The 23,427-nt window shown below is 39.7% G+C and overlaps 1 protein-coding gene across 5 annotated transcripts in view; it reads left to right on the plus strand.

Moving 5' to 3' along the window:
* The window catches only part of PLAG1 (PLAG1 zinc finger), a 43,320-nt gene that overhangs the window by 12,647 nt on the left and 7,246 nt on the right, over positions 1-23,427 (plus strand). For 3 of the 5 annotated variants that reach the window (XM_045181516.2, XM_045181515.2, XM_045181518.2), the window contains exons 2-3: positions 15,443-15,547; positions 23,179-23,277. The gene's annotated coding sequence lies outside the window, so the exon portion shown is untranslated. The remainder of the gene's footprint in view (positions 1-15,442; positions 15,548-23,178; positions 23,278-23,427) is intronic. The other 2 variants (XM_024572161.3, XM_024572162.3) reach the window with 1 other exon arrangement.

Here is a 23,427-nt window from a genome sequence, read left to right on the forward strand (position 1 = left end):
GAACAGAGGAGACAGACAGATGGTAAATAGTTCTCTTGTCTCATGGCAGCAGGTTTGAAGGAAATAAATACAAGGATGAGAAGTCCTGGGGTCCTCAGGGAGAAGGGACCCTTAGAAGCAGTGGTCAGGGAAGACCTTTTGATAAAGGAACCTTTGTGTAGAGCATTGATTTTCATCCTTTTTCATCTCCTGGCACATAAACTAATTACTAAAATTCTGCGGCACACCAAAAAATATGTTTTTTGCCAATCTGACAAAAAAATAGGTATAATTTTGATTCATTCACATTGGATGGTTATTGTTGTGTTGGCTGTTGTCTTTTTTATATTTGACAGTGCAAAGGGAAAAGAGGTCAGGGCCGTTGACTAAACTGTCAGGTATAACATGCTTAAAAATTTCTTGCCTCAGACCTGGTGAAAATCATAGGTGAAGAGGCCTAAAATGATGAGAAAGAGCAAGCCAGGAACAGCCGAAGCTGAAGGGAGGCACTTCTAGACAGAAGACCCTGTCAGAGAAGGAGCCCAACCAGGCAGAGGGAGCAAGGTGGGTCAGAGAGCCACCCTGCTGGACCATCTTGTGCCCTGTTGGGACAGCCAGTCTGGACTATGGTTAGAACTGTTGAGCACAGCATGAGTTGCCTTTTTGCAGGCTGGCTATTGCCTCAAGCCTCATCCTCTTCTATGAGTGCCCTTTTCATGTGGTTAAAGGGCCAAGTCATCCCCTCCCTCAGGTATGGCACCTTGAGAGAGCAGCTCCCTGACGAGTGACCCCCCTGCTCATACCTTCTTCACCTCTGCCTCCCCTGCTCCTTTGGAGCTCTGTGCCTGGGTGTGTCCCATACTTGTCCCCAGCCTGCCTGTCTCTGGGTTAGGGAACACCTTTGTGCTTGCACAGCCATCTCCATTCACCGCTCTTGGGCATTGCTCCCATCCTGTGCATGTTCGGCTTTCTTCCTGGACTGAGCCATGATCTCCTCCCTGCTTTCTCTCTCAGGGACCAGGCCCACAGTATATATCTGGGGAGGAGTGCTCTGTTCTCAGGGGCAGACGGGAGGGCTGCCTGTGGTAGCGGGAAACTGGCGGAAGCCTGAAGCGGCAGTTTGGGGCTTAGAGGTTGTGTGATTAGCTGTCCAAGAGGTTGTCCCAGGAGAGTGTCAAGGAGAGGAATGGCAGGCAGCACTGAGGCCCAGATAGAAGTCAACAAGGAAAGGCTTGGATTGGGCCCTCAGGAATTGCAGCCAGTCTCATGGTAACTGTGAAGTGCAAGACAGCAAGGTTGGGAGGTAGGGAGGTGGCTTGTCTCATCCTGCTGCACCATGTCCTTCTCCTTCGTGACTTGACCCTTCCCCAACATGTATAGATAGAGCCCCTCAACACCACCAGGCAGTCCTACCCTCACCCACAGACAGCCTTGCAGGGCTGCTGTGGAGACAATACACATACCCCAAAGAAAGACAGACAGAGATAGACATGCATGTGGGGGGAGAGAACGTACACACACCTAGAGAACCCAGGCAGGGCCCACTCCTCTGTGAGCCAAGGGAGACCCAGCATTGCGCAGACCTAAACATAGAGGGGATGGGAGACGTATGCCAGGAGACTGTATCTCTCTATGTATGTGTGTGTAAATGAGTGTTTCTGTTTCAGGAGACAGAACAGGAGAAGGGTGCACAAGGGAGGAGAGAAAGGGCAGCACACCCAGTTCATACCTAGAAAGGGGAAAGAAAGACACATTGGTAACTCTGTGCTTATCTGTCCCCAGCCTGGGGGAAGACATGGAAGTGGGGAGGGGTACTTACTTGCTCCCACGGGTGGGCTGGGGGTAGGAAGAGAGTGAAACACATCTAGAAGATGGAAGAAGGTGAGAGGTAGAAGAGAGAAATGGACTCCAGGATGGGGAGGGGGGGAAACGCACACCCAGAAGGTAATGGGAGAGTCACACACACCAGGATATGAAAGGAGACATACTGGCTGGCATTGGGGTTGGAGAGAGAGACACACATTGACACTAAGCAGATTAAGTTAGGGAGAGAGAAGCACTCTCATTCCCAGAAGGAGCTAGACACACACAGAGACATCCAGAGGGTGGGAGAGACACCCCCAAAGTAGGGGGAGACATCACATACACATCCTCAGCAGGAGAGAAACAGACTGACTCCCAGAGAGGAAGAGGAGGACTTATACAAACACCTAGAGGAGAGAGAGACAGACACACACATACCTAGGGATCTGCAAACCTGGAGGAGAGCATACACATACCCTCAACTGGGAAAGCAAGACAATAGACAGAGAAATTCAGAAGGGAGTTGGCACATGTGCATGTACACACACAACCAGATGCAGTGGGTGACAGACACACACAGACATCTGCAGAGGAAGGTGCCCAAACACCTACACACACTAAGAGGGGAAAGAGAGGCAGACCTGCAGACGGGGAAGAGATGGAGGTCCACACAGAGGAGAGACATGGGCCAAGCAAAGGACAGCACACTGGGCAGGGAGAGGAGGCTTGCAGCTGAGCCACACCCTTGGTGTTTGCACTGCCACACCAGAGAATCGGAGTGGGGACACACAGTACTTCTCAGTCCCCGTGAGGAGGGTGCCCTGTCCTGATGCCTCCACTGGATTTTCACAGAGAATCTTTAATGGAGGTTATGGTCTGAACACTTGGAGGTACCTTAAACTCTAGTCTCCCCTCAAGTCACTGATCCCAGACAGAAGGTCACACCTTTCTTTTGCCCTAATTAAAATGCTGAAAATCAGCATACATTCACATAAAAAGATTTTTTTCTGAGTATAATGTGCATGTTAATCACAGCCATCTTGAGAGCATATTTATGAACCCTCTGGTTCACCAGCACTATAGGTCGTACCCTGAAGCACTAATAGTCAACCCACCCTGCCCTTGGCTCCTGAGCTTGGGGTTCTCTTTTCCCACTGCTCGCCACAGTGTCCTTTCAGGCCTACCTCAGTGGTTCTTCTGCCCCCCAGAGCCCTGTTTTAGTGCCTGTCTTCTAGCCCTGAGCACACAGCCTGTTTTGACCTATAGTTGGGGATGTCCTCTCCCCATTCACAGGACTAGGTCTTAATTATCTTGATACCGCCCTTCACCTTCATACAGCAAGCACTGGGGAAGTTCTGTGAAGCATAAGCCCCCTGAGCTATAATAGTTAAAGGGAGAGTCTTGGGTGCTATCTTCTCACCTACCCAGAGCTGAGTTGGGGCTGGCTCCCTCCCACTGGCACTGTCTCCTGTGCCCCCACATGAAGTCAGCTCTGTGAGCTCCAGGCCCTCTTACTTGGAGTTGGGCTGAGAATGCTTCAGGCCAGGGGACCTGCACACACTTCCTCCAGATACTGGGAACGAACTTCCAGGCACCTTCAGCCACGCCCAGACCCTGATGCTGGTGCCTGTTTTGTGGCTCCACTACTGCTAGCCTCTCTGGACACGTGCTTCCTGCATGTTCTTACCTTTGCGCTGCTCTGTCCGCAATACTGGGGCTCCAAGGAGGCTGGTTAGCTTCTGCGGAGCGCTCTTACTGACACTGAATTGGGAAGTTACACGTCACTTCTCTGGAACAACAGTATCACCTGACATTGTGAAGGGCTTACTCTGTGACTCCTCTAATCCTCCTGGCACCTAACAACATCAGGTAGGTACGGTGCGTATCCCCCATTCAGAGGGAGAAAAAATGAGGCTCAGAGAAGTTAGATGACTAAGTATTAAATGAGATAATGCATGAAAAAAAATTTCACCATAGAACCTGGTTCACCTAAGTGCTTATGTGGTTTTTGTTTTTAAAGAACCCTGTCCAGTCTATGAAATTCTAACTAATAATAATACTCTCGTAGAACAAGAATCTCTTTAAGAGTCTAATAGTTTATTAATAAACTAATATTAATCTATTAATATTTTCTATTCTCTAATAGAGTAGAAATATGGAATATTTATATTCTAATAATTAATACTGATCTATTAATAGCCAATAGTCTATAGTGATTCTACTTAGGATCTGTAGTAGACAATAGGTGAGTTTGCCCCAAGTTCACTGAGAAAATTGAGTCTCAGATATGCGCTGTCAGCAGTCTGTTCCTTGACCACCATCCTTTTTTGCACCCTAACCCCTTCTTTTCTTAGCTGCTGCAAGCTCAGTGCTCCTGCCCAAGGTGCACCACCTCTTTTCCTGTGCTATGAAATATGGAAGTGTGTTCACCCCACTGGCTCCTTTTCTTCATCCAGTGGAGATACTCAAGATTCTCCAAGCCAAAATGGCTCAAGGCTTTCATTTAACTTTGCCTCCTCCCTGTAACCATCCTCTTTCTCCCCCAGACCTTCATGTCTTTACCTCCTTTCCTAAACCTCACCAGTTTGGGCAATTAATATCTCCCTCCCTCCTTCTCCCCCGCCCACTGCCTTTCTCTCAGCAAGTCCAGCAAATGCTTTCCCTTGGTGCCTTGGGATATATTCCTGCTGCGTGACCCTGGGTCCTTCCAGTCAGGTGCACCCCTACCTTGCTTCCATTAGCATCACAATCATTGATCTTGTCACAGATTGACACAACCTGATCTTTATTTTTTTTAATTTTTTATTGATTTTTTTGAGAGAGAGAGTACGCGCAAGGGACAGAGAGAAACATTGACTTGTTGTTCCACATATTTATGCATTCATTGGTTAACTCTTGTATGTGCCCTGACCAGGGATTGAACATGCAAACTTGGCATATTGAGGAAAATGCTCTAACCTAGCGATTTTCAACCTTTTTCATCTCATGGCACACATAAAGTAATTACTAAAATTCCGTAGCACAGCAGAAACATATTTGCCAATCTGACAAAAAAAATAGATTTTATTTATTTATTTTTTATTCTCACCAGAGGACATGCTTATTGATTTTAGAGAGAGGGGAAGGAAGGGGGGGAGAGAGAGAGGGAGAGAGAAACATCCATGTGAGAAGAGAAACCTTCATCAGGTTACCCCTGGTAGGTGTGCTAACTGGGGGCCCAACTCACAATCTAGGCATGTAACCTGACACCTGACAGGGAATCAAACCCACACAACCTTTCAGTTTACAGGACAATGCTCCAACAGAGCCACACCGGCCAGGGCGAAATAGGTATAATTTTGATTCGTTAATCTGTACAGCCATTGTTGTGTTGGCTGTTGTCATTTTTTATTTGACAATCTAAGGGAAAAGAGGTCAGTATCCCTGACTAAATACTCAGGTATTGCGTGTTTTAAAAATTCTTGCGACACATGGGTTGAAAATCACTGCTCTAACCAACTGAGCTAAGGCAGCCATGGCCTGACACACCCTGATCTTGCTACACTAATACATCATCCACCCTTATTACAGGTAAAAAATTACCCAGTCATTGTATGCTAACTGATGGCTTGAAAGCCTAAATGTTAAAAGCCATCTCCCAGAATATTTATTTCTAAAACATACTGGTAGTTATATACTTATAAGGCCGTGACTACTAAAGGTATGTGTTACCGTGTTACTTGCACATCCTCTTATGCCCGAAGTTGTTACTACTTGGCTTCACTAGAGTAGCACAGATCAGTTGATCGGCCTGTGACCTTTGTGGCGGGGTAAGCGTTTCAGATCGTGTGCATTCCTTAGTTCACAGAAGTTGTAAGCATCATAAACTACATGTAAATAATTTCTTACTTTGTTGTTACCAACCAGTTTTTATTAAGCACCCACACAATTTGTAGTATATCACATACAGGTTAACTGTGTATTGTAAGTGTAATCCTGCCTTTCCAGGTCTTTAAAAACATTTTATTATAGAATATTCCAAGGATGTACAAAAAAGGAAGAATAGACCCATAACCAGTTTCAACAGTTACCACCTCTGCAGCCAGTCTTATTTAGTGTCCCCCGACTAATGCCCGTCTCTTCTTCTGCAAACTATTCTGATGCAGATTTCATACCATTTGTATGTTTTGATATATATTTCCAAAATGTACAGACTCTTTTTAAAAGTACAATCACAGTGCAGTTATCATACCCCAAAAGAACAACAGTTCCTTAATACCATCAAATATTTAGTGTTCAGATAATTCCACAGTTGTTTCTTAATTTTTTAAACAATTTGCTGATCGCTGTGGTGTGTGCTTTGTATACAATAACAGTTATTCCTTACAACAACCCTGTAGGGTTTAATTATCTCACTTTTCAACTGAGGAAACACCAGCTGAAAAAGGTAAGTCATTTACCCAAGGCCACACAGCTAATCCATGTGACCCCTGTCAATTACCAGGCAAAATTGCTTCCACAAACAAAACTGCCTTTTCCCTCTGCTGCTCAGCTTCCTAAAGCAGAGGCCCTTTCACGTTGTCCTAGACTGCTCACAGCCCTGCCTTTCTACAATGTCCTTTCCCACTCCTTTCCTTGAGGCACTGTGGGCTCCAGTCAAGGAATTAGTCATTGTTCCTCCTGATGTCCACACACTCCGCAGGCCCTGCCCTTTCTGGGCTGCTCCTGCCCTCTGGGTTGCACCCCCGCCTTCCAGCCCCATTGACAGGTCCACATCTTCTCTTTACTCGGTTCAGCTGCCTCTTCTTTCCCAAATTCTCATCTCCGAAGCTTGAATCTTTTTTTTCCCCTGAATCCCCATTGCTCCTAATCTTATTTTGTTGCATTTTCTATCTTCTGTTTCGTGTTACCAATAATTATAAATTACAAGTATCCTTTTGGGATACCTCCCCTACAATAGTACACACACTTCGATGGTACAACTGGTGACTGATTAATCTTTGTTTTTTCCATGATACCTTGATAGTTAAATTAAATAATAGGGATTTATTCATCTGAAAGGTTTTGTTTTATTGCCCCATTCCAAGAGGCTCTTGTATGGGTAGGGGGATTATACTGATATATTGAAGAAGGCGAACTTTCCAGATACGACCACAAGATGGCACAGTGACTGCAGCATTCTGCTGTCTGCAAGGGTGGGCGAAGAAAAGAAAGCACAGGGTGTTCTGATGGCTGACTACTCAAGGGAAATCCAAGAGATTTTTCAGATTTAAAGCATTCGTTCAATTCCTAATCATTCACAAAAGTAATCAAGTAGTTTGGGCAGCTGTTTTCGTCCACAGATCCATTTGGCCACCAGAATGGAAAACTGCCCTCCTTCCCTCTTCTCTTCCTCCTTCTGTTTCACTCAGCAAATATTGGAGTATGTCCTTTGTGCACTATTCTAGATATTAGGGAGGTAGAAATGGATACTAAAAGGCAGTATCTCTGCTGTGATGGAGTTTATTCTGCAGCCGTCAGTGGGACCCAAATGAAGATAATGGAGACGGACCCGAGAGATTCTTTGCTGTTTGTGTTACTCTTGAAGTCGCTTTTCCACCCGTCCTCTAGCATGGATTGATCTACACTGTTACACTGTGCAAAAGGGTTGCAGTGTGAAAAGCGCAAGAACCACCACTGTGTTGCTGCAACTAATTTTGTTTCAGCCATGATTTTCTGTGGCCTTCTCCCTTCTCATTTGTCTCACTTAATCAAGAATCAACTGTGTTCTCCTTACAGTTAAAGATGTTGAGGTCCAGAAAGGCCAAAAAACATAGGTAAATACATGGAAAAAAGCATACTCAGGTCTCTGTATCATTCTTTAGTTTATGATAAAGATCAATGCCAGTAAAATATTTTAAAGCAAAATAAAACAAGTCCCATGTTCTAGCAAGTACCTGTGGATGAATTTGATAGACACTGTGTTGTTGCTAATCATAACTGTTTGACAATGTGAACCTGATATAAATTTACTTAGTTAACATTACATTTAGTGTTCAGAAACTTCTACAAGGGATAAGAAAGTGTGTAAAAATAGTACATGTATGATCATTTAGAAACCTCAAAAATCACACATGGCTCGTTTAAAAACTATGAGAAGTCACTGTCTATTAGAGCAATCCTTTTGCGGTGTGAATCTTCGTTGCACCTGTTTTTCTACCATTGGCTCCTCATCTCCCCACTCACTGTGCCTTTCCTCTCTACCTAATCCTTCCCCAGCCTGACTGCAAGACAGCATTCACTTCTCCGCCCTTCAATTTCAGGATTGAGGTGGGGGTTAACTTGAGAGGCTGTGTGAAAGAGACATTCCCACGTTGTAGAGTACACAGTGTGGAATTTTGGTGTACTGTGTCCTTCAGTAGAGTACTTCGTAAAAACTTTGTAGCTGTTTTATCTGACTTTAGAATCTTAATATTTTCACAAGTGCATTATAATCTTTTACTACAGTTAAGCCACAAATGGGTCAGTCCATCCCTGGATGCTCAATAATCGCATTATTTTCCAAATTACCGTTGATTTCAACATGCAGAATGACTTCAGGCTCCACACAGGTTGGTTTTATATTGGCCGTGATTTGGTATCATCTGTGACTGTGATCACCAGAAAATTTCAGGTACGCCCATCTAGGTCACAGAGATGAGAACATCAGAAGTATACTGCTTCATCAAATATCACTTTTAATAAACCATATTTTTCAGACTCTAAAACACACTACCCTCCCCCCAAATTTGGAAGGAAAATGGGGGTGCATCTTATAGTCCAAATGTAGCTTACCTGGCTTGCTGGAGGGTGGGGGTGGTGGTGAGCGGCGTTTTTCTCCTATTTTCCTCCTTTGAAACCTAGGCACATCTATGGTCCTGTGCGTCTTAGAGTCCAAAAATATGGTAAATCTCACATTAAATATGACTGCATAGTCTTCTCCATATAGAATATTCCCACTGTTCTGTTGGTTATGATTCTATATATTGAAATAAAAGCCTGTGCCAAGGTGAAAAAAAAAAACCCCTTATTTTCAAGTACACATTAGGCCATTTGGGGGCAGCACTTTCTGAGTAACGCACTAAACACAACAGCTTTGCATTTTGAGCCCTCAGAATTATGCTAGAGATTTTATGTACAGCACCTTGTTTATTCTTGCGGTAATGCAAGGTAAGTATTTATTCCCAGTCTGCAGAGCAAAATGCTGAAGAGAGGTCAAACTGTTCAAAGGTACACTGATAGTAAGGGTGGGGCAGGATTCAAACTCAGTTCCAATACCCCAAAAGCAAGTACTCTGCCTGTGCACAGGTGCTCCCCTGTACTGCTCTCAGCTCTGAATTGATGTAAGGATTTGTATTTAGAGGCCCTCTAAGTCAGAGTTTTGAAGGAGCAAGGTAAAGACGATTGCCAGAACTGTACTGGTTAACATTATGGGAAGACCTTCTCTCTGTGTCGCATCTCCGTACCAAATTCAGGGTGGGGAAGCGAACCAGAGGGTGTTTGCTGCAGTGGAAAAGGAGCTGCCCCAGGTCCTGGCTCACGCTTCAAGAAAGGGGACCCTGAGGCCCCACATTGGTGAATGCAAACCCCTTTTTGTTAATTACTATCAGCAAACACTGCAAAGGCCTAACTGAATTTATAATTGAGGAAGGTCAAATTTCTTTTTTTTTCTTTTTACGGATTTTTTTTATTGTTCAAGTACAGTTGTCTCCATTCCCCACCACCACCCCAGCCATCCCCACTTCCCACCCATGATCCTACCCCCTTTGGTTTTGTCCATTTATACAGGTTCTTAAAAACCCTTCCTCCTTTCCCCCCCATTATTCCCTCCCACCTCCCCTCTGGTTACAGTCCGTTTGTTCTTAATTTCATTGTCTCTGGTTATATTTTGGTTCCTTATTTGTTTTGTTAATTAGGTTCCACTTATAGGTGAGATCATATGGTACTTGTCTTTCACTGCCTGGCTTATTTCACTTAGCATAGTCCCTCTCCAGTTCCATCCAAGCTGTCACAAAGGGTAAGGGCTCTTTCTTTCTTTCTGCTGCGTAGTATTCCACTGTGTAAATGTACCATAGTTTTTTGACCCATTCATTTACTGATGGGCATGTAGGATGCTTCCAGCACTTGGCTATTGTAACTTGTGCTGCTATGAACACAGGTGTGCATAGGTTCTTTTGAATTGGTGGTTCAGGGTATAAACCAAGCAGTGGAATTGCCAGGTCAAAAGGCAGTTCCATTTTTAGTTTTTTGAGGAAATTCCATTCTTTTAAAAAATGCTAACCTAAATACAAATTGAAAGCAGATCACTACTTAAATCTGCTTCAGAAATCAACAAAGGCACACAAAGATAGGTTGTTTTCTGAATAATCTAAAAATTTGGCTGGGGATGGGAGTGGGAGGAGCAAATGGTACTGGCACCTACGTTTAGGATAATTAGTAAATTATCAGGATATTTTAAATTTGTCAGCCCTTGGGAACACTGCCCATACAAGGCTCCTCCACTCAGCTCCCGTCTCTTGGCTCCACTTTTGGCTTTAAAAATAGCAGATTGCTTGAAGTTGCCCAGATCCGCCATACACTTTCTGACTCCCTCTGCCTAGAATACCTGTTTGAGGGTGGCTAACATGCACTCTTTCTTTTGTTATCTTGGCTGGAGTGTTACTTTGTTTTTTGTTTTAAATTAACTAAAGACAGCCTACCAATTAGCATGATACTTCTTTTTAAGCCTACCACCAATTAACATATTTAAAAGGTCTATACAGAGGCTGACTGAAGACACTTCAGTGGGTACTTCCTGTGATATTTGATAAATGGAACTTATCCCAGAACTATTTATTATGTGTAGGTCTCAGTTCCAGTTAGAGTGTATTCCTGGAGCCTTTCAATCATGTAGTATGATGTGCCAGTCTGTAAAACAACAGGTGAACTGCACTGGCTTCCTCCAAGGGCGACAGCTGAGAATGTGGCTCTAAATACTGCCTAGACACGAATCCTTTCTAGTAAGAATTGAATGTGGCTCTTACACTTAAGCCAGTATTCCTCAATCAGATTTTAGTTATTTGGAGTCATTGCCTTTAAGAAGGATTTTAGTTTTTCAGTTCACAGAAAGTGGTTTTGGGGGAGGTTCTTTGGCAGGAGGGTTTCAATGTAAGTAAATTCTTAAGATTTGTCCCTCATTTTTATTAATTTTAAGTTTTTCTCAATATAAAAACTTTGCCTTTTTACAAACTGCATGTTTGAAGTGTTCAATTTACCAAGCTGTGACATATGTCTACATCTCCAAACCATCACAGTAAACATGTCTCTCATTCTCAGAAGTTTGCTCATGTTTTTGTGAGTTATCCCTCCCCCACGCCCAGATAACCACTGAGCTTCTTCCTGTCACTACAGATTAGTTTACATTTCCTAGAATTTTATGTAAGTGGAATCATATAGTGTGTACTCTTTTTGTCTGACTTCTTTCATTCAGCATCATCATTTTAAGGTTTATCTGTTACAGCAGGTACCAAAATGTTGTTCCTTTGTATTGCCGATTAGTAGTTTATTATATGATTCTACTGCAATTTGTTGATCCATTTACACATTGATGGGTGTTTGGGTTGTCCCTAGTTTTTGACTGTTGCAAATAAAGCTGCTATGAATATTCATGCACAAGTGCTTATAGAAAGGTTTTCATATCTCTTGGGTAAATAGTAGGCATGAAATGGCTGTGTCATACTGTAGTCCATGCTTAACTTGTTAAAAAACCACTAAACTGCTTCCTAAAGTGGTTGTACCATTTTTACCTTCTTATCAGTGGTGTATGATTTTATTAGCTTCACATCTTCACCAGCACTTGATACAGCCAGATAGTCTTTTTAATTTTAGTCATTCTACTGGGTAGATAGTGGTTTCTTATTGTGTTAATTTACATTTCCCTGATGGCCAATAATATTGAGCATCTTTTCATGTGCTTATTTGCCATCCATTTATCTTGAGATGTCTACTCAAATATTTTGTCCATGTTTTATTGGGTTTTCTTATTGTTGAGTTTTGGAAGGTCTTTATGTATTCTGGTTACAAGTTCTGTATCAAGTATAAGCCTTGCAAAGATTTTCTTCTAGTGGCTTGTCTTTTTCATTCTCTTAACATTGTTTTTGGAAGAGCAGTTTCAAATTTTAATGTAATTCAGTTTATCAATTTTTTGTTTTATGGGTTGTGCAAGGATTTTTTGACTAACTCAATGCCTCAAGATTTCGACTACGTTTTGTTCTAGAATTTTTATGGTTTTAGGTTTTACATTTGTGTCTGTGATTCAGTTAGTGTTAAGTTTGTATATGGTGAGAAGTATGGATCCAAGTTCCTTTTTGTATTTTATGGACAACAAACTTTTGTAGCACTGTTTATTGAAAAACTAGTCTTTTTGGTAAACTGTTTTTTCTAATTATAAACCTAAGACATTTATAAAATATAGATGAGTATGAAGCTTATATCTTGCTAATTTTTTATTTATAACTTAGGTACATTTAAGTGTATTGGTGGGGGGAGGGTAGTTCTAATTATGTACTTTACAAAATTAGAATCATGGTATATTCTATTTCTACATTTAAACTTAAAATTATATCAGTGTTTTCCCATGTGATTTAATAAAATACATTATTTTTAATGACTGCATAGTTAATATATTTTACTGCTTTTATTAGGCATTGTCAACTTTATTACTGAAATATACTTTGAACACATTTATACTTTAATCTTTGTTTCTCATCCTTTTTTGGCTTAAATTTTTAGAAATGAATTATCAATCAACATAAATGAACATTTAAAGGCTTTGATTACATTATGTTTACAGTGTATTCCAGAAAAGTTTTAACAGTTTATACTCCCATCAGGAATAACTAAGAAATTTAATTTTTTATGCAAGTTTTGTTTTTGTAAAACCCTCCAGGATGCCCTGGGACATCACTCTTGTTCTCTACATGGCCTTCTAACCTTCCCTCTTGTTGCCAGGCCAAGTGCCTCATTCCTTCTGTATCCTTACCAGACATGCCCTTTTTACTTGGCACTGATGAAATTAAGCAGACTCCTTTCATCCCTTGCCTCTTTTACCAAAATCTTACCAGGATGAATATACATCCCTCCTAGGTCCTAAAAAAGACCCTTTTCTTATGTAAGATGAAAACCTCTTCCTTTTCTCCCATTTTGCCTTATCTCCCAGAATGCTCCATTTTCTTCCCTGCCTCTCTATTCTCAGCACCGAAGTGTTCACTTATCTTTCCCACCTGGCATCCTGAGTTCCCCTTTAGTCACCACCCTACCTTCCTTCTCTTTCAGTACAAAGTGTTTAGAAAGAAAGCATCCTCTTGCTGGAAGTCATTTCCCTCTCTCTCAACTAACATCCTCATTTAGGTATTTCCCCTTCTCACCTCCCATTCTCTCACTCCTAACCATTCTATGTACCATGTTCTTTCTTGCTGAAGCTTGGTGTCTTCATGCCCAAGTGGTGAATTCTATGCAAGAATTGCAGGGTGGTTTTATAAGTCTCAGCAGTTTTAGCTTGTGGATTTTGCCACCTTTTTCTTCTCCTTGAAGCTCTGTCTCTGCCCCTCTGCCCCTTAAATTACCTGGTTTCTTTTTATAGTGGTGGTCCTTCGGGCGCCAACATGAGTTAGTCAGTAATTTGGTTTGAATCATTCTGGAGAATAAGCTATACAGCTGTCTGTCTACCTTCCTCTTATCACCTCTGTTAATACTGTCAGGCATATAAGTGGTATTTCTTCTAGGAAATGCTTGTTTTTGCTGGGTTTGGGCTCTGTGCTTTGTGTTTAGGTAACTAAGGTGGCTAAGAAAAGACCTGGAGCCAGAACAGTCCAATTAAGGGCTTTTATTTGAGGAGGGACACTGTGATCTGTGGCCTGGGTCCAAACTGACTACAGCCCCAAGGGAAAGGGTAGAAGGGCTTTTAAGGCTACAGCAGACCCCTGGGGGGAGGGTGAGTCACCCTGCTGATCTGCTCCAGGTGTCCAGGGTATCTGATCAGGGAGGGCTGATTCTGTAGAAAGCTCAAGGGAGAGTGAGGATTCAACCCGTTTCCAGCAGGGGGAATCTAGTAGTCAGGTACTTAGGCGGTGGTGTATACCTTCTTTGTTCCAGCATAGGCGGTCACTTAGGTCCATGTCCCAGTACATTCTAACACTTTGGACTACTCCAGCGCCCATCTCCTGTATCTCGTTTGAACAGACACTACCTGTACCCTCCTCCCCCGCCTCTTTCTCACTCTCCCTCCTCCCCAAGTACTTGTTCTTGGTGCTTTTGACCCATGCAATGTTTCACAATTGCCCCACTTCTCATCATTAGTAAATGTTCAGGACATTTGGGCTTTGGTGAGCCTTTCTCATTTGAATCCTTACAGTGGCTATAATCCGTGGCACACTTCAGCCAGAGGGTCATCTTAGAATCTGTAGTAATTTGCAATTTTAACTTACCAGTGTCAAATACTTACTGGCATGTCCGCCACATCCCTCTTCTCCCCTTACTTTATTGTATATTTTTCAAGGAAGAAGTCACCAAAAATCTATAATATTCTTTTCCTCTTCTGACCTTATATTATAGTTGTTTATACCATATAATATGTTTTTGCTATTGATTTGTCATTCTAGTACCTTCTTATGACAACTTGTATTTTATTTAGCAGTCATATTGCTTACCTTGAAACTAGGTATATGTACTGCAGCTGCAACTAGCTTGTGTGCACCTAGAGAACAGAAGCCGTGTCTGTTTGCATCTCCAGTAATTCAGATTGGTGCCATATATAATAGGGGGGTCATATTTATTACATCACTGTCAGCTATTTATCTTAGTAAAGTGATAGCCATGTGTAATTAAGCACTGACTTTCTGGTCTTGGGAAATGAAGCAAATGATTTCTGTGTCGGATGCCTGGCATCCCTTCCCTCTCTTGGTTTTTGCCCTAGAGGTAGGTCTTCACTACCTGTACCAACAGAAAAAAGCTGAGGATAATCCAAAACTTTGAGTACTTCAGAATACATTTTAGGTTTTTTGTGTGTGGGTTGAAGATGGATTTGCCACCTGTGAATTCACTTTGCAACAGTAATAGTCTCCTCATAAAGAGTAACTCGGGAGCTGAGCAATTGTCCGCGTCCTTACACGTGCCTCTGCATTAGGGCACTCGCAGTGTGTACCCTTCCCCGGGAGCAGAGGGCTTGAGGGACCCCTCCTCAGGCAGGATTTCTCCCTCAGCTGTTGTTCAGACCGAGAATCTATAACTCGTAAGGTTTTTCTGAAAAATGTGTTACAGAGAAAATAGCATTGTCTTTAGAATATAAACGAAGAAAATAGCAACAATTATGAAAAATAGCAGTAAACTTGGATTAATATTTTACCAAATAAAAATATGAACCATTTAGATAACTTGTGTTTCAGGGGGAAATACATTAACCTAGGGATATTGCTTTGTTTACTTTTCATTTTTCAATGTATGTACTATAAATATTTTGTTTCACCTTTGTTTCTAATGAGATTTGAGATAGATTTTCCAATAAAGATAAAATGTAAAGAGTATGAATAAGTGATAATGAATTAAAAAAAACAATTTAGTTCATATATCATCGACCAGGTTGGGTCTGACTTTTGGAATTTCAAACTAACTCTTCTTTTCTTTCTAGGTTGCCTCTTGGTGCTGCATTGGCCGTATTTGGCACCCAGAATGCTTCATTCTGTCATGGTCTATTAATAAGTTTACCTTGCTAGAGTTTGGAGCAGGGGCTCAGGTAGGTGGCTTTTATCATTATATGGCATGGCTTTCAAAGTGATCAATCACTCCAGTTTCTAAATAATATAAGATTAAAAGCTTTGAAAAGCATGCCACATAATAAGCATGCCACTTACATTTTAAGGTCTGTCAATATACATTGTGTTCAGTAGGACTTCATTAATAGTTATGGTCTAATGGAAGGATTGGAATACTGACAAGGAGCAGTCTTCCTTCCTTTGCACAGAATGCATAGCTGCTATAAGAGCTTACCAATTCATGTCCCCTAATAGTCCACAGATGAACTCTTAAGCTTTCCTTTCTTGGAGCCCTGCTCAGAGTAATAGACTACCCCATGTTACCACTATATGTCTTTCCGTCTACTGGGAAAGATATGTTTAACTCTAAGCAGGTGGGGAAGGAGACTAGCTCTGCTTGCTGGGTTGGGGCAGGTACTAGAACAAGGAACTCTGTGGGTCAACAGCAATTTGTTAGCCCTTGCTGGAAAGAGCACAATACACAGTCATCTAGATTTCCCAACCTATAGATACAGCTCAGTGGCACAGAATCAAGGTGTAGCGATACTTGGAAATCAGGTACACATGGATTTTGCTTCAGGTAAGTGTCAGCAGGAACTTAGACATAGGATTGAGGTTTGGAGGCCACCCCCCTCAGCCCTAGGACAGGAAGACTGGTACAAATAAAGATGGTTATGCCAAGTGCCAGAGGATGGGCTCCACCTCTAGTGGCAGCAGGCAGGGCCCAGGCCTGGGGAAAGGAAGTCATAACCAAGAGCCAGGCAGGGCCTCAGTCTACATGGCCAGAGCTTTATAATCAAATAAAAAGTACATTAATTAATGTGGTTAAAACACTAATCACAGCATCCTATGGAGATAAAATCAAGTTAGCATAAATTTTTTAGTCATTTTTATATTACAAATATTTTTTAATTATATGAAAAGATGTTCATGGTTTTTATTGTGTTATATGTTATATAATTTTTTTTTCCTTTTTCTACTTCATTGTAGTTTTTAAACTTGTTTTTTTAACAAAGCTGGTTTTTTGGCAGCTAGGAAAAGAAAAAAATTTTTCATTGCTTTTAGTTAGCCAACTACTTTCACATAGCTTTTCTCTTTTGATCTCTCTTGTATCTGTAATCACTCAAAAGATTTTCTTTGATATTTACAACATCCTCCTCACATTTTAATTTAACATGAAGAACATCCTCTTAAAAGATTTTGAATTTTACCTTGTTCCTTTTTCCTTCCCATAAAACTCCATTGGCTATTTCCAAATGGTAAATCATTATCAGTACAGGTGACAGCCATGGAAGAGAACATTTGAAAACACAAATGTTCTGAAAAATGCTGGCCAACTGAGTGGTGCCCGGGAGTGTCTCTGTGCCCATCAGGACGCCTGCAGGCCTCTGAGTAGCACGTGCCTGTCTCCCTAGTTTTCCACCCCCATTGACAGGAACGGGACAGACTCCAAGGTGGCTGTGATGCTCCCCTGAGTTTCCACCCCTCTGTACAACAAACTAACAATTTCATTCTGTGGGGTTTGTCTTCTGAGCTTGCATCAAATCAATTTGAGGTCCCAGGAACCCCAAAACATGTTTACTTGCTTGTTTTGATTCCTGAAAAGTTTTAAAGGCATTATAGTTATGGAGAACAGATATTTATTACATACCTACTGTGTGCTAGGGCCCTGACCAGGAGCTGGGAATATGAGGATGAATAATAGTCTCCCTGTAGATGAATTCGTGGTCCTGTAGGATAGGCAGGAGAATTTCAAGAAGAGCTTTACGGTCTGTATTTTAGGGATGAAAGTCTTAGGTAAAGTTCTGAAGTTCATTCTTGCTCAAGTAAAACTGGGCAAGGAATTTGACTATCAAGTCTCTTCTGATTGCGACAACTGGAGGAGGGAGTACATGGGTCCTCTGCATGTGGAGGAGGGTGTTGCCAACCCCGAATTGACAATTTTGCCTAGAACTGACCCTATTTACCTTGAATTACATGGGAATAAATAGAAGCGGTTGTATCCACAACGGTTTTGTCCTGGGCAGCCACGTGGGCATGACTTTGGGAGGACAGAGTCATGGCGTGTGTGAAGCCTTACCTGGGTGTGGTTCAGTTTTCATCAGGTGGTTTAGTGCTACTCAAGATTTTGCACAGACACTTAACAACACTTACACCTCGTTGTATACCATAGCACAAGCCTATTTAAAGTGCACTTTACTTTGAGATGGCTTAAAACTAATTCTCTGCATGAGCTTTTATAATTAAGGTAATCCTTCTTGCCTTGATGTTTATTATTTTTGCCTTTCCATTTGAATTTATAGACAGATTCATTATGAGTGCTTGGAGAGTTCAAATATGAAACCTGGATTATACTATATTTGTAATTAAAATTTTCTTTATTTATTGATTTTAGAGAAAGGAAGGGAGAGAAAAACATTAATTTGTTGTTCCCACTTATTTATGCATTCTTTGGTTGCTTCTTGTATGTGCCCTGACCAGGAATTGAACCCACAACCTTGGTATGTCAGAGTGATGCTCTAACCAACTGAGCTACTTGGCCAGGGCTTGTACTTGTAATTCTAATAGCATTAGACAGTTAACCATAAATTAATGGAGGCATATCCTCTAAATGTTTAGGGTCCTTCAGTGTGAACATGTTTATATTTGGTGTCAAGCATTTTTATTGTAGTCCCAGGAATGGAAGGTATTAGTGGTACCAGAAATAAAAACAAATTTTTAAAATTTAGAAATTATGCAATTTTCAGATTAAGCTGATGTGTAAGCTACCTACTTTGAAATCCTAGCCAGAGCACCAATATTTTGGAAATGCTTAATACCAAAAAAATAAAAAAAAATTTTTAAGCCAGACAAAACCAGGAAAACCTCTAAAAATGGTTTAAATTTTCATTAAGCAACCTTACTTTGTATTCAGATGTAATTGCGATTTATTGCTCTCTTAGGCATCATTGCTTCCCTTTTGCACAATTCCTCTTTCAGTCCTGTTTGCAAATACTAATTGCCCTATGTGAAGAAAGTGAAAACACGAAGGTGTACTACTCATCTGTGTTTTTTAGTTTTTTAGTTTGATAAGAACATGCAACCAAAGCGGGGGAAATCCCCCCATGTAGTAATTAAAATGGAATGCTAACTTCTAAGTTATGGGTCATTAGAAGAGAGTTTCTAAAAAAGAAGAAAACCTTTTAACCTGAACAGTTTTCCTACATAAAGTCATTAACCAAGGAGAATATTTCTGAATTAGAAGATAAAATTTATTTGAGTATTCTCTCATCATCAGTGTCTATTCATTCTCTCTGGGTACTCTAAAAAACAAAATAAACAGCCATACCCAGGTTGAAGGTGACCCAAAAAGGAACATCCTAATTGTACAGATAAGAGAACTGACAGATTTTGTTGGTTCTGCTTTGGCATTCATTGCTTTTTTTCCTATTGGGTCTTAAAATCAAATGGTTCTGCTATTTTCCTTCACTTTTCTGTTTGCTTCTTATTTGTATATTAAATATGAGGCTTTATAAATATCAGTTAAGGCTAAATTTTAATGGTTAATTCCAAAAGAATTATTCTAGGACTGCATTTTAATGAATTGCTCAAAAGTTGAAAATATCAAATACAGTAATTCAAAGAAGGCATTCCTGTTTTTAATTAATTTTAGTTAACTATGACATCTACTATAGGTAACCATGTGCTGAATTTTCAGTATTTCAGGTATGAGATGAGTGGTTTGGGTACCTACTTACAACAGCAGGTCAGGTGCAGACCCAGCTCTTCGCCATGTCTGCTGCTTTGCAGCAGGCACTCCTGCTCCTTGCTCTTCTCTTCTTGAGGCATCAGCAGCCTCATCTAACCATCTTTCATGCTCCGTGCCAAGCATGGATGCAGACACCCGGCATGTTTTCACCCTAGAAGTTTTTATTAGGAACGGGAACCAAATTGATATTATCTACTTGTACTAATTGATATCTTAGCAATGATATAAATCAGAGAAGGCTTGTTTTCTGAAACAGGTATTAGACAGCTTTTATTACAATTACTATTGTTTTCATCTAAGACTTTATAAAGCTAAGTTTCAAAAATACCTTTCTAGTGGCCTTTAATTTGGTGAACCAAATTGCATGCCTACTGTATTATTTTTTTACCTGAACATAGATACATACATTCTGTCTTATATCTACTGTCATGATTATTGAGCAAGGCTATATAGTTTATTTTCTTGCTGGAAAAGCACTTGCCCTCCTTTAATTTTTTGTATTCAGGCACCAAAAATTTTACTTTTGTGGGGAACAGCAGTGAACGAATCTGACACATCCTGCCCCAATGCTGCCTACAGTCTGTTTTTAATTCTAAGATTTTTTATGGTTGCAGGATATTTTTCCTTTTATTATTCTTTAATAAGTGATTTTACAATTCTACAGAAATTGAATTTTGTAAAAATTTCCATATAATCATACAAGATCAAAAAATACTCTAAGTATGCTATTGCCCTTACTTGGCAAAACTGACTGTCTTCAATTATGTTATCTTGTTAATAATTTCTTTCACACAATTCAGACCTCTTCTGTGTCTCATATATGTAAATTAAAGTGTTAACTACTGGTAAGTTTTCTTTTGCAATATAAAAAACATGTTTCAAGCAAATGTTGACATTTTCTGAATTGTTAACTAATGGTGTTTTATGATTAGCATAAAGGAGAATAAAGCTTTCATTACAGATAACATTTGCCCTTAATTAGCAAAGTATATGCTTGACTTTTAACTTAAATGTGAAAGAACTATTGATGAAGGTAAGTGTTGTAAAAAATCACAGCTGGTAGAGAAATGACTATCAGAACTGTGGCATTTTAAGTATAGAAACAGCTTCAGCACAGGTCTTTTCCTTTGCTAGCATCCTCATAGGAATTCGTTTTAGACCATTGATGTAGGGTTCATTTTTGCTTGTTATTTTTCTGTGAGTCACTGTTTTAAAATGTAAAACATGGAAGATAAATCTGTGCACACACAATATCCCTTTTAATTATTATTTTTGTATATGCAAAGTTGCCCTAGGAAAAAATGCCCATGCTGGTATCTCAAAAGCTAGAAGGGTATTCTGAAGTGCTATTTCATCTTAGGACGATTTGAAATGGTTATATGTGCAATTTCTAGCTTGTTTCATAATTTAAAGAAGAACTTTAAACATTTGAACAACATAGTAACTAATCTTAGATATGTAAAAAAAGAAAAACAGGAGTATGAATATTGCAGACTTTTCAGAATAGTAGTCACTGTTTGCCTTTCAAGTTTTTATCATATAAAAGAATACACAAATAATTTTAGTGGACTTTTAGTTATAGAATTACATAAATACAAACTGTATAATAAACTCTTGTTTATTATACCAGGCCAAATAATAATGAACTCCAACCAGCTCCTGGTTTCTTTTGTTTGGGAAAATGATTCCTTTGAAATTATCTGGCCACTCATACGAACTCAAAATAGTTAGCTGGAATTTAGGGAAATTACAGTGATATTGGAATGATTTTTTGTGATAAAATGAATGAAAATGATGGCTTTATTCATGATTTTATTTCAGACTGTGAAATATGTAACGAGTAATTTGAACTTGTAATATTTCAAATCAAGATGCATAATTCTAAACTATATTGAAATACTTTGACTCTAAAACATTTTTATAAATGCAAATGAACATTAAGCATAAATAAAATTTTTATGATTGTATTTGAAATGCCATAAAATTTATACTGGTCAGGAAAAGAAGAAAAAAATACATATAATTTCTTTACTAGTCAACTTTGGTTTTAGATTTTTCCTACCCAAATAATTCTCCATTAGACAATTATACTAGGTATTATTTTAACTGTTACGTAAATTATTTAAAATTAACTTTGCACACTGTCTTTATTAAAGAAACTTTTTAAACCTTCAGTGTATTTCCTTTGATAGCTCTGATGGAGAAAATAGGTACTCCCCCCATTGTTGTTTTTTCAATGTGGTGCTATAGGAGTTACCTGATTACAAATTGGTTTGCCAACCTTCCGTTCTAGAATGCAGTAGAATAAGAGGGAAACAGGAGTTCTAGGGCACGAGCCCCTTTTAACCGTATGAGTATGCTTGACCACATATACACTATTAAGATGTTCGGCTTCTCTGGTCCTCTCACCTTAAAATGGCAGTGATGATAAATGCGTCCACCTCTCAGATCCATTGAATTCCAGGGAGGTAATAGAGATGGAAACGCTCTACACTTGTAAGGTATTTGCGTTATTAAAATATCAGAATACACAAAACAGACTCATTCTTAATTACCCTACCAAAAACTCAGTATGTACCCTGGGCAAGTAAGTATTTACAAAATTAATTTTATTATTTTGCAGTTTTAATGTGCAGAATTCAGCTCTTCCATTTATGCATGTCCTGTGCTTTACAAAAGAATGGAGCTTTTTCTTTAACTTTAAAGATATCTTTTATTACTCTAAATTTTTATTTTTCTTGTCTTTTAAACTATGAGAATAGTGCTGCTTTCAAATATACCCTTAGTATTTTTGTAATGATGCTTGAATGTCCTCTATTAAATACTTTATTTACACATTATCAAATTTTTTAAAGAATATATTTGATTTCAGGAGAAATTAGATTGTGTTTAGAAGATTAAAATTATTTTTGTTTATTCTGTCATTGGTCAATCCTTTCCTTATTTTATCTATTTGATTTGTATTATCCCCCTCAAGTTCTTACAATCATGATTCTGAATGTTCATCTCAAAAGATACTGTTTACTAAGCTCTCTGTGCCTTGTACTGTCTATAATAGATGATTCTAGTTTATTCTGCCTTTGACCATTATTCCTTTCACATTTACTTGCACAGTTTTTTATTAACAGTTTTTTTTCTATACATGGTCTTAGTCTTCTGAAGATCATGCTACTAATAAGCATTTTTTAATATTTTAAGATTTTTTCAACAATGACCTCTCAAAACCAAATGACTCTTTTTCCTGACATCCCTTTCTCCTTTAGCAAACCTATATTTAACTTCCCTTGTGTGCTTTGAAATCTAAAAAGCACGGAGTATTGCTACATTTCAGCAATCCTTTCAGCATTCTGAGATAAATTGGCAGGCACTGCAGGTAACGAGCCCAAGTTGCATAAGCGTGTGCAGCGTGGGCATGCAAGTGCTGTTATCAGGACGCTGCCGTCCTTTGGTGGCGTTCCCCATGTGCTCTAAGAGAGAACTGATTCGGTTCTCCCATAATACTAAACTTAATGAAATTTTGATCTGTTTGATTTACAAATAGTAACTCTAATATCCACTTCTCTCAGTAGGCAAGTTAGATTTAAAATGTTAAATTTGGGAAAAAGTGGGGAGTCATTCAGCATCACAAAATGCCATTTATATAGGTAATACTGTTTTACTTTTTGTTCCTGCATTTTTTTTGGTCATGTAAATGTGCTTAGAACTAATAAATTTGCAATTGGTGAAAATTAATGCATGACTCATCAGCAGAGTATGGAATGTCCGCATGTGCCATGAAATTGCAATTCTTTGATCCTTTATTTTCCAACATTTACATACTGATTCCATTTAGAGTGTAGTCCATTCTTATTTTTTGTTTCATAGATTGGCCAAAATGGGAAGGACTGGATTCCGTTCTCTTCCACGAAGAGTCAGTGGGACTGGCTAAGATCAAGGTCTGAGGCTTTTTCCATCTGTCATCAGGTGTGCATTGACCAGAATTCACTACAGTTCTGTGCATGTGTCTTTATGGTATTTGATTGATATGCATATTGTGAATGTAGACTTTTATTCAATGTTGAGCTCACAACCTTATATTTATCCTGTAGTTTTAAATGCACCAATAACTAATTT

Source organism: Desmodus rotundus, chromosome 8, assembly GCF_022682495.2.
Source record: "Desmodus rotundus isolate HL8 chromosome 8, HLdesRot8A.1, whole genome shotgun sequence".
NCBI classification, from domain to species: Eukaryota; Metazoa; Chordata; class Mammalia; order Chiroptera; family Phyllostomidae; genus Desmodus; species Desmodus rotundus.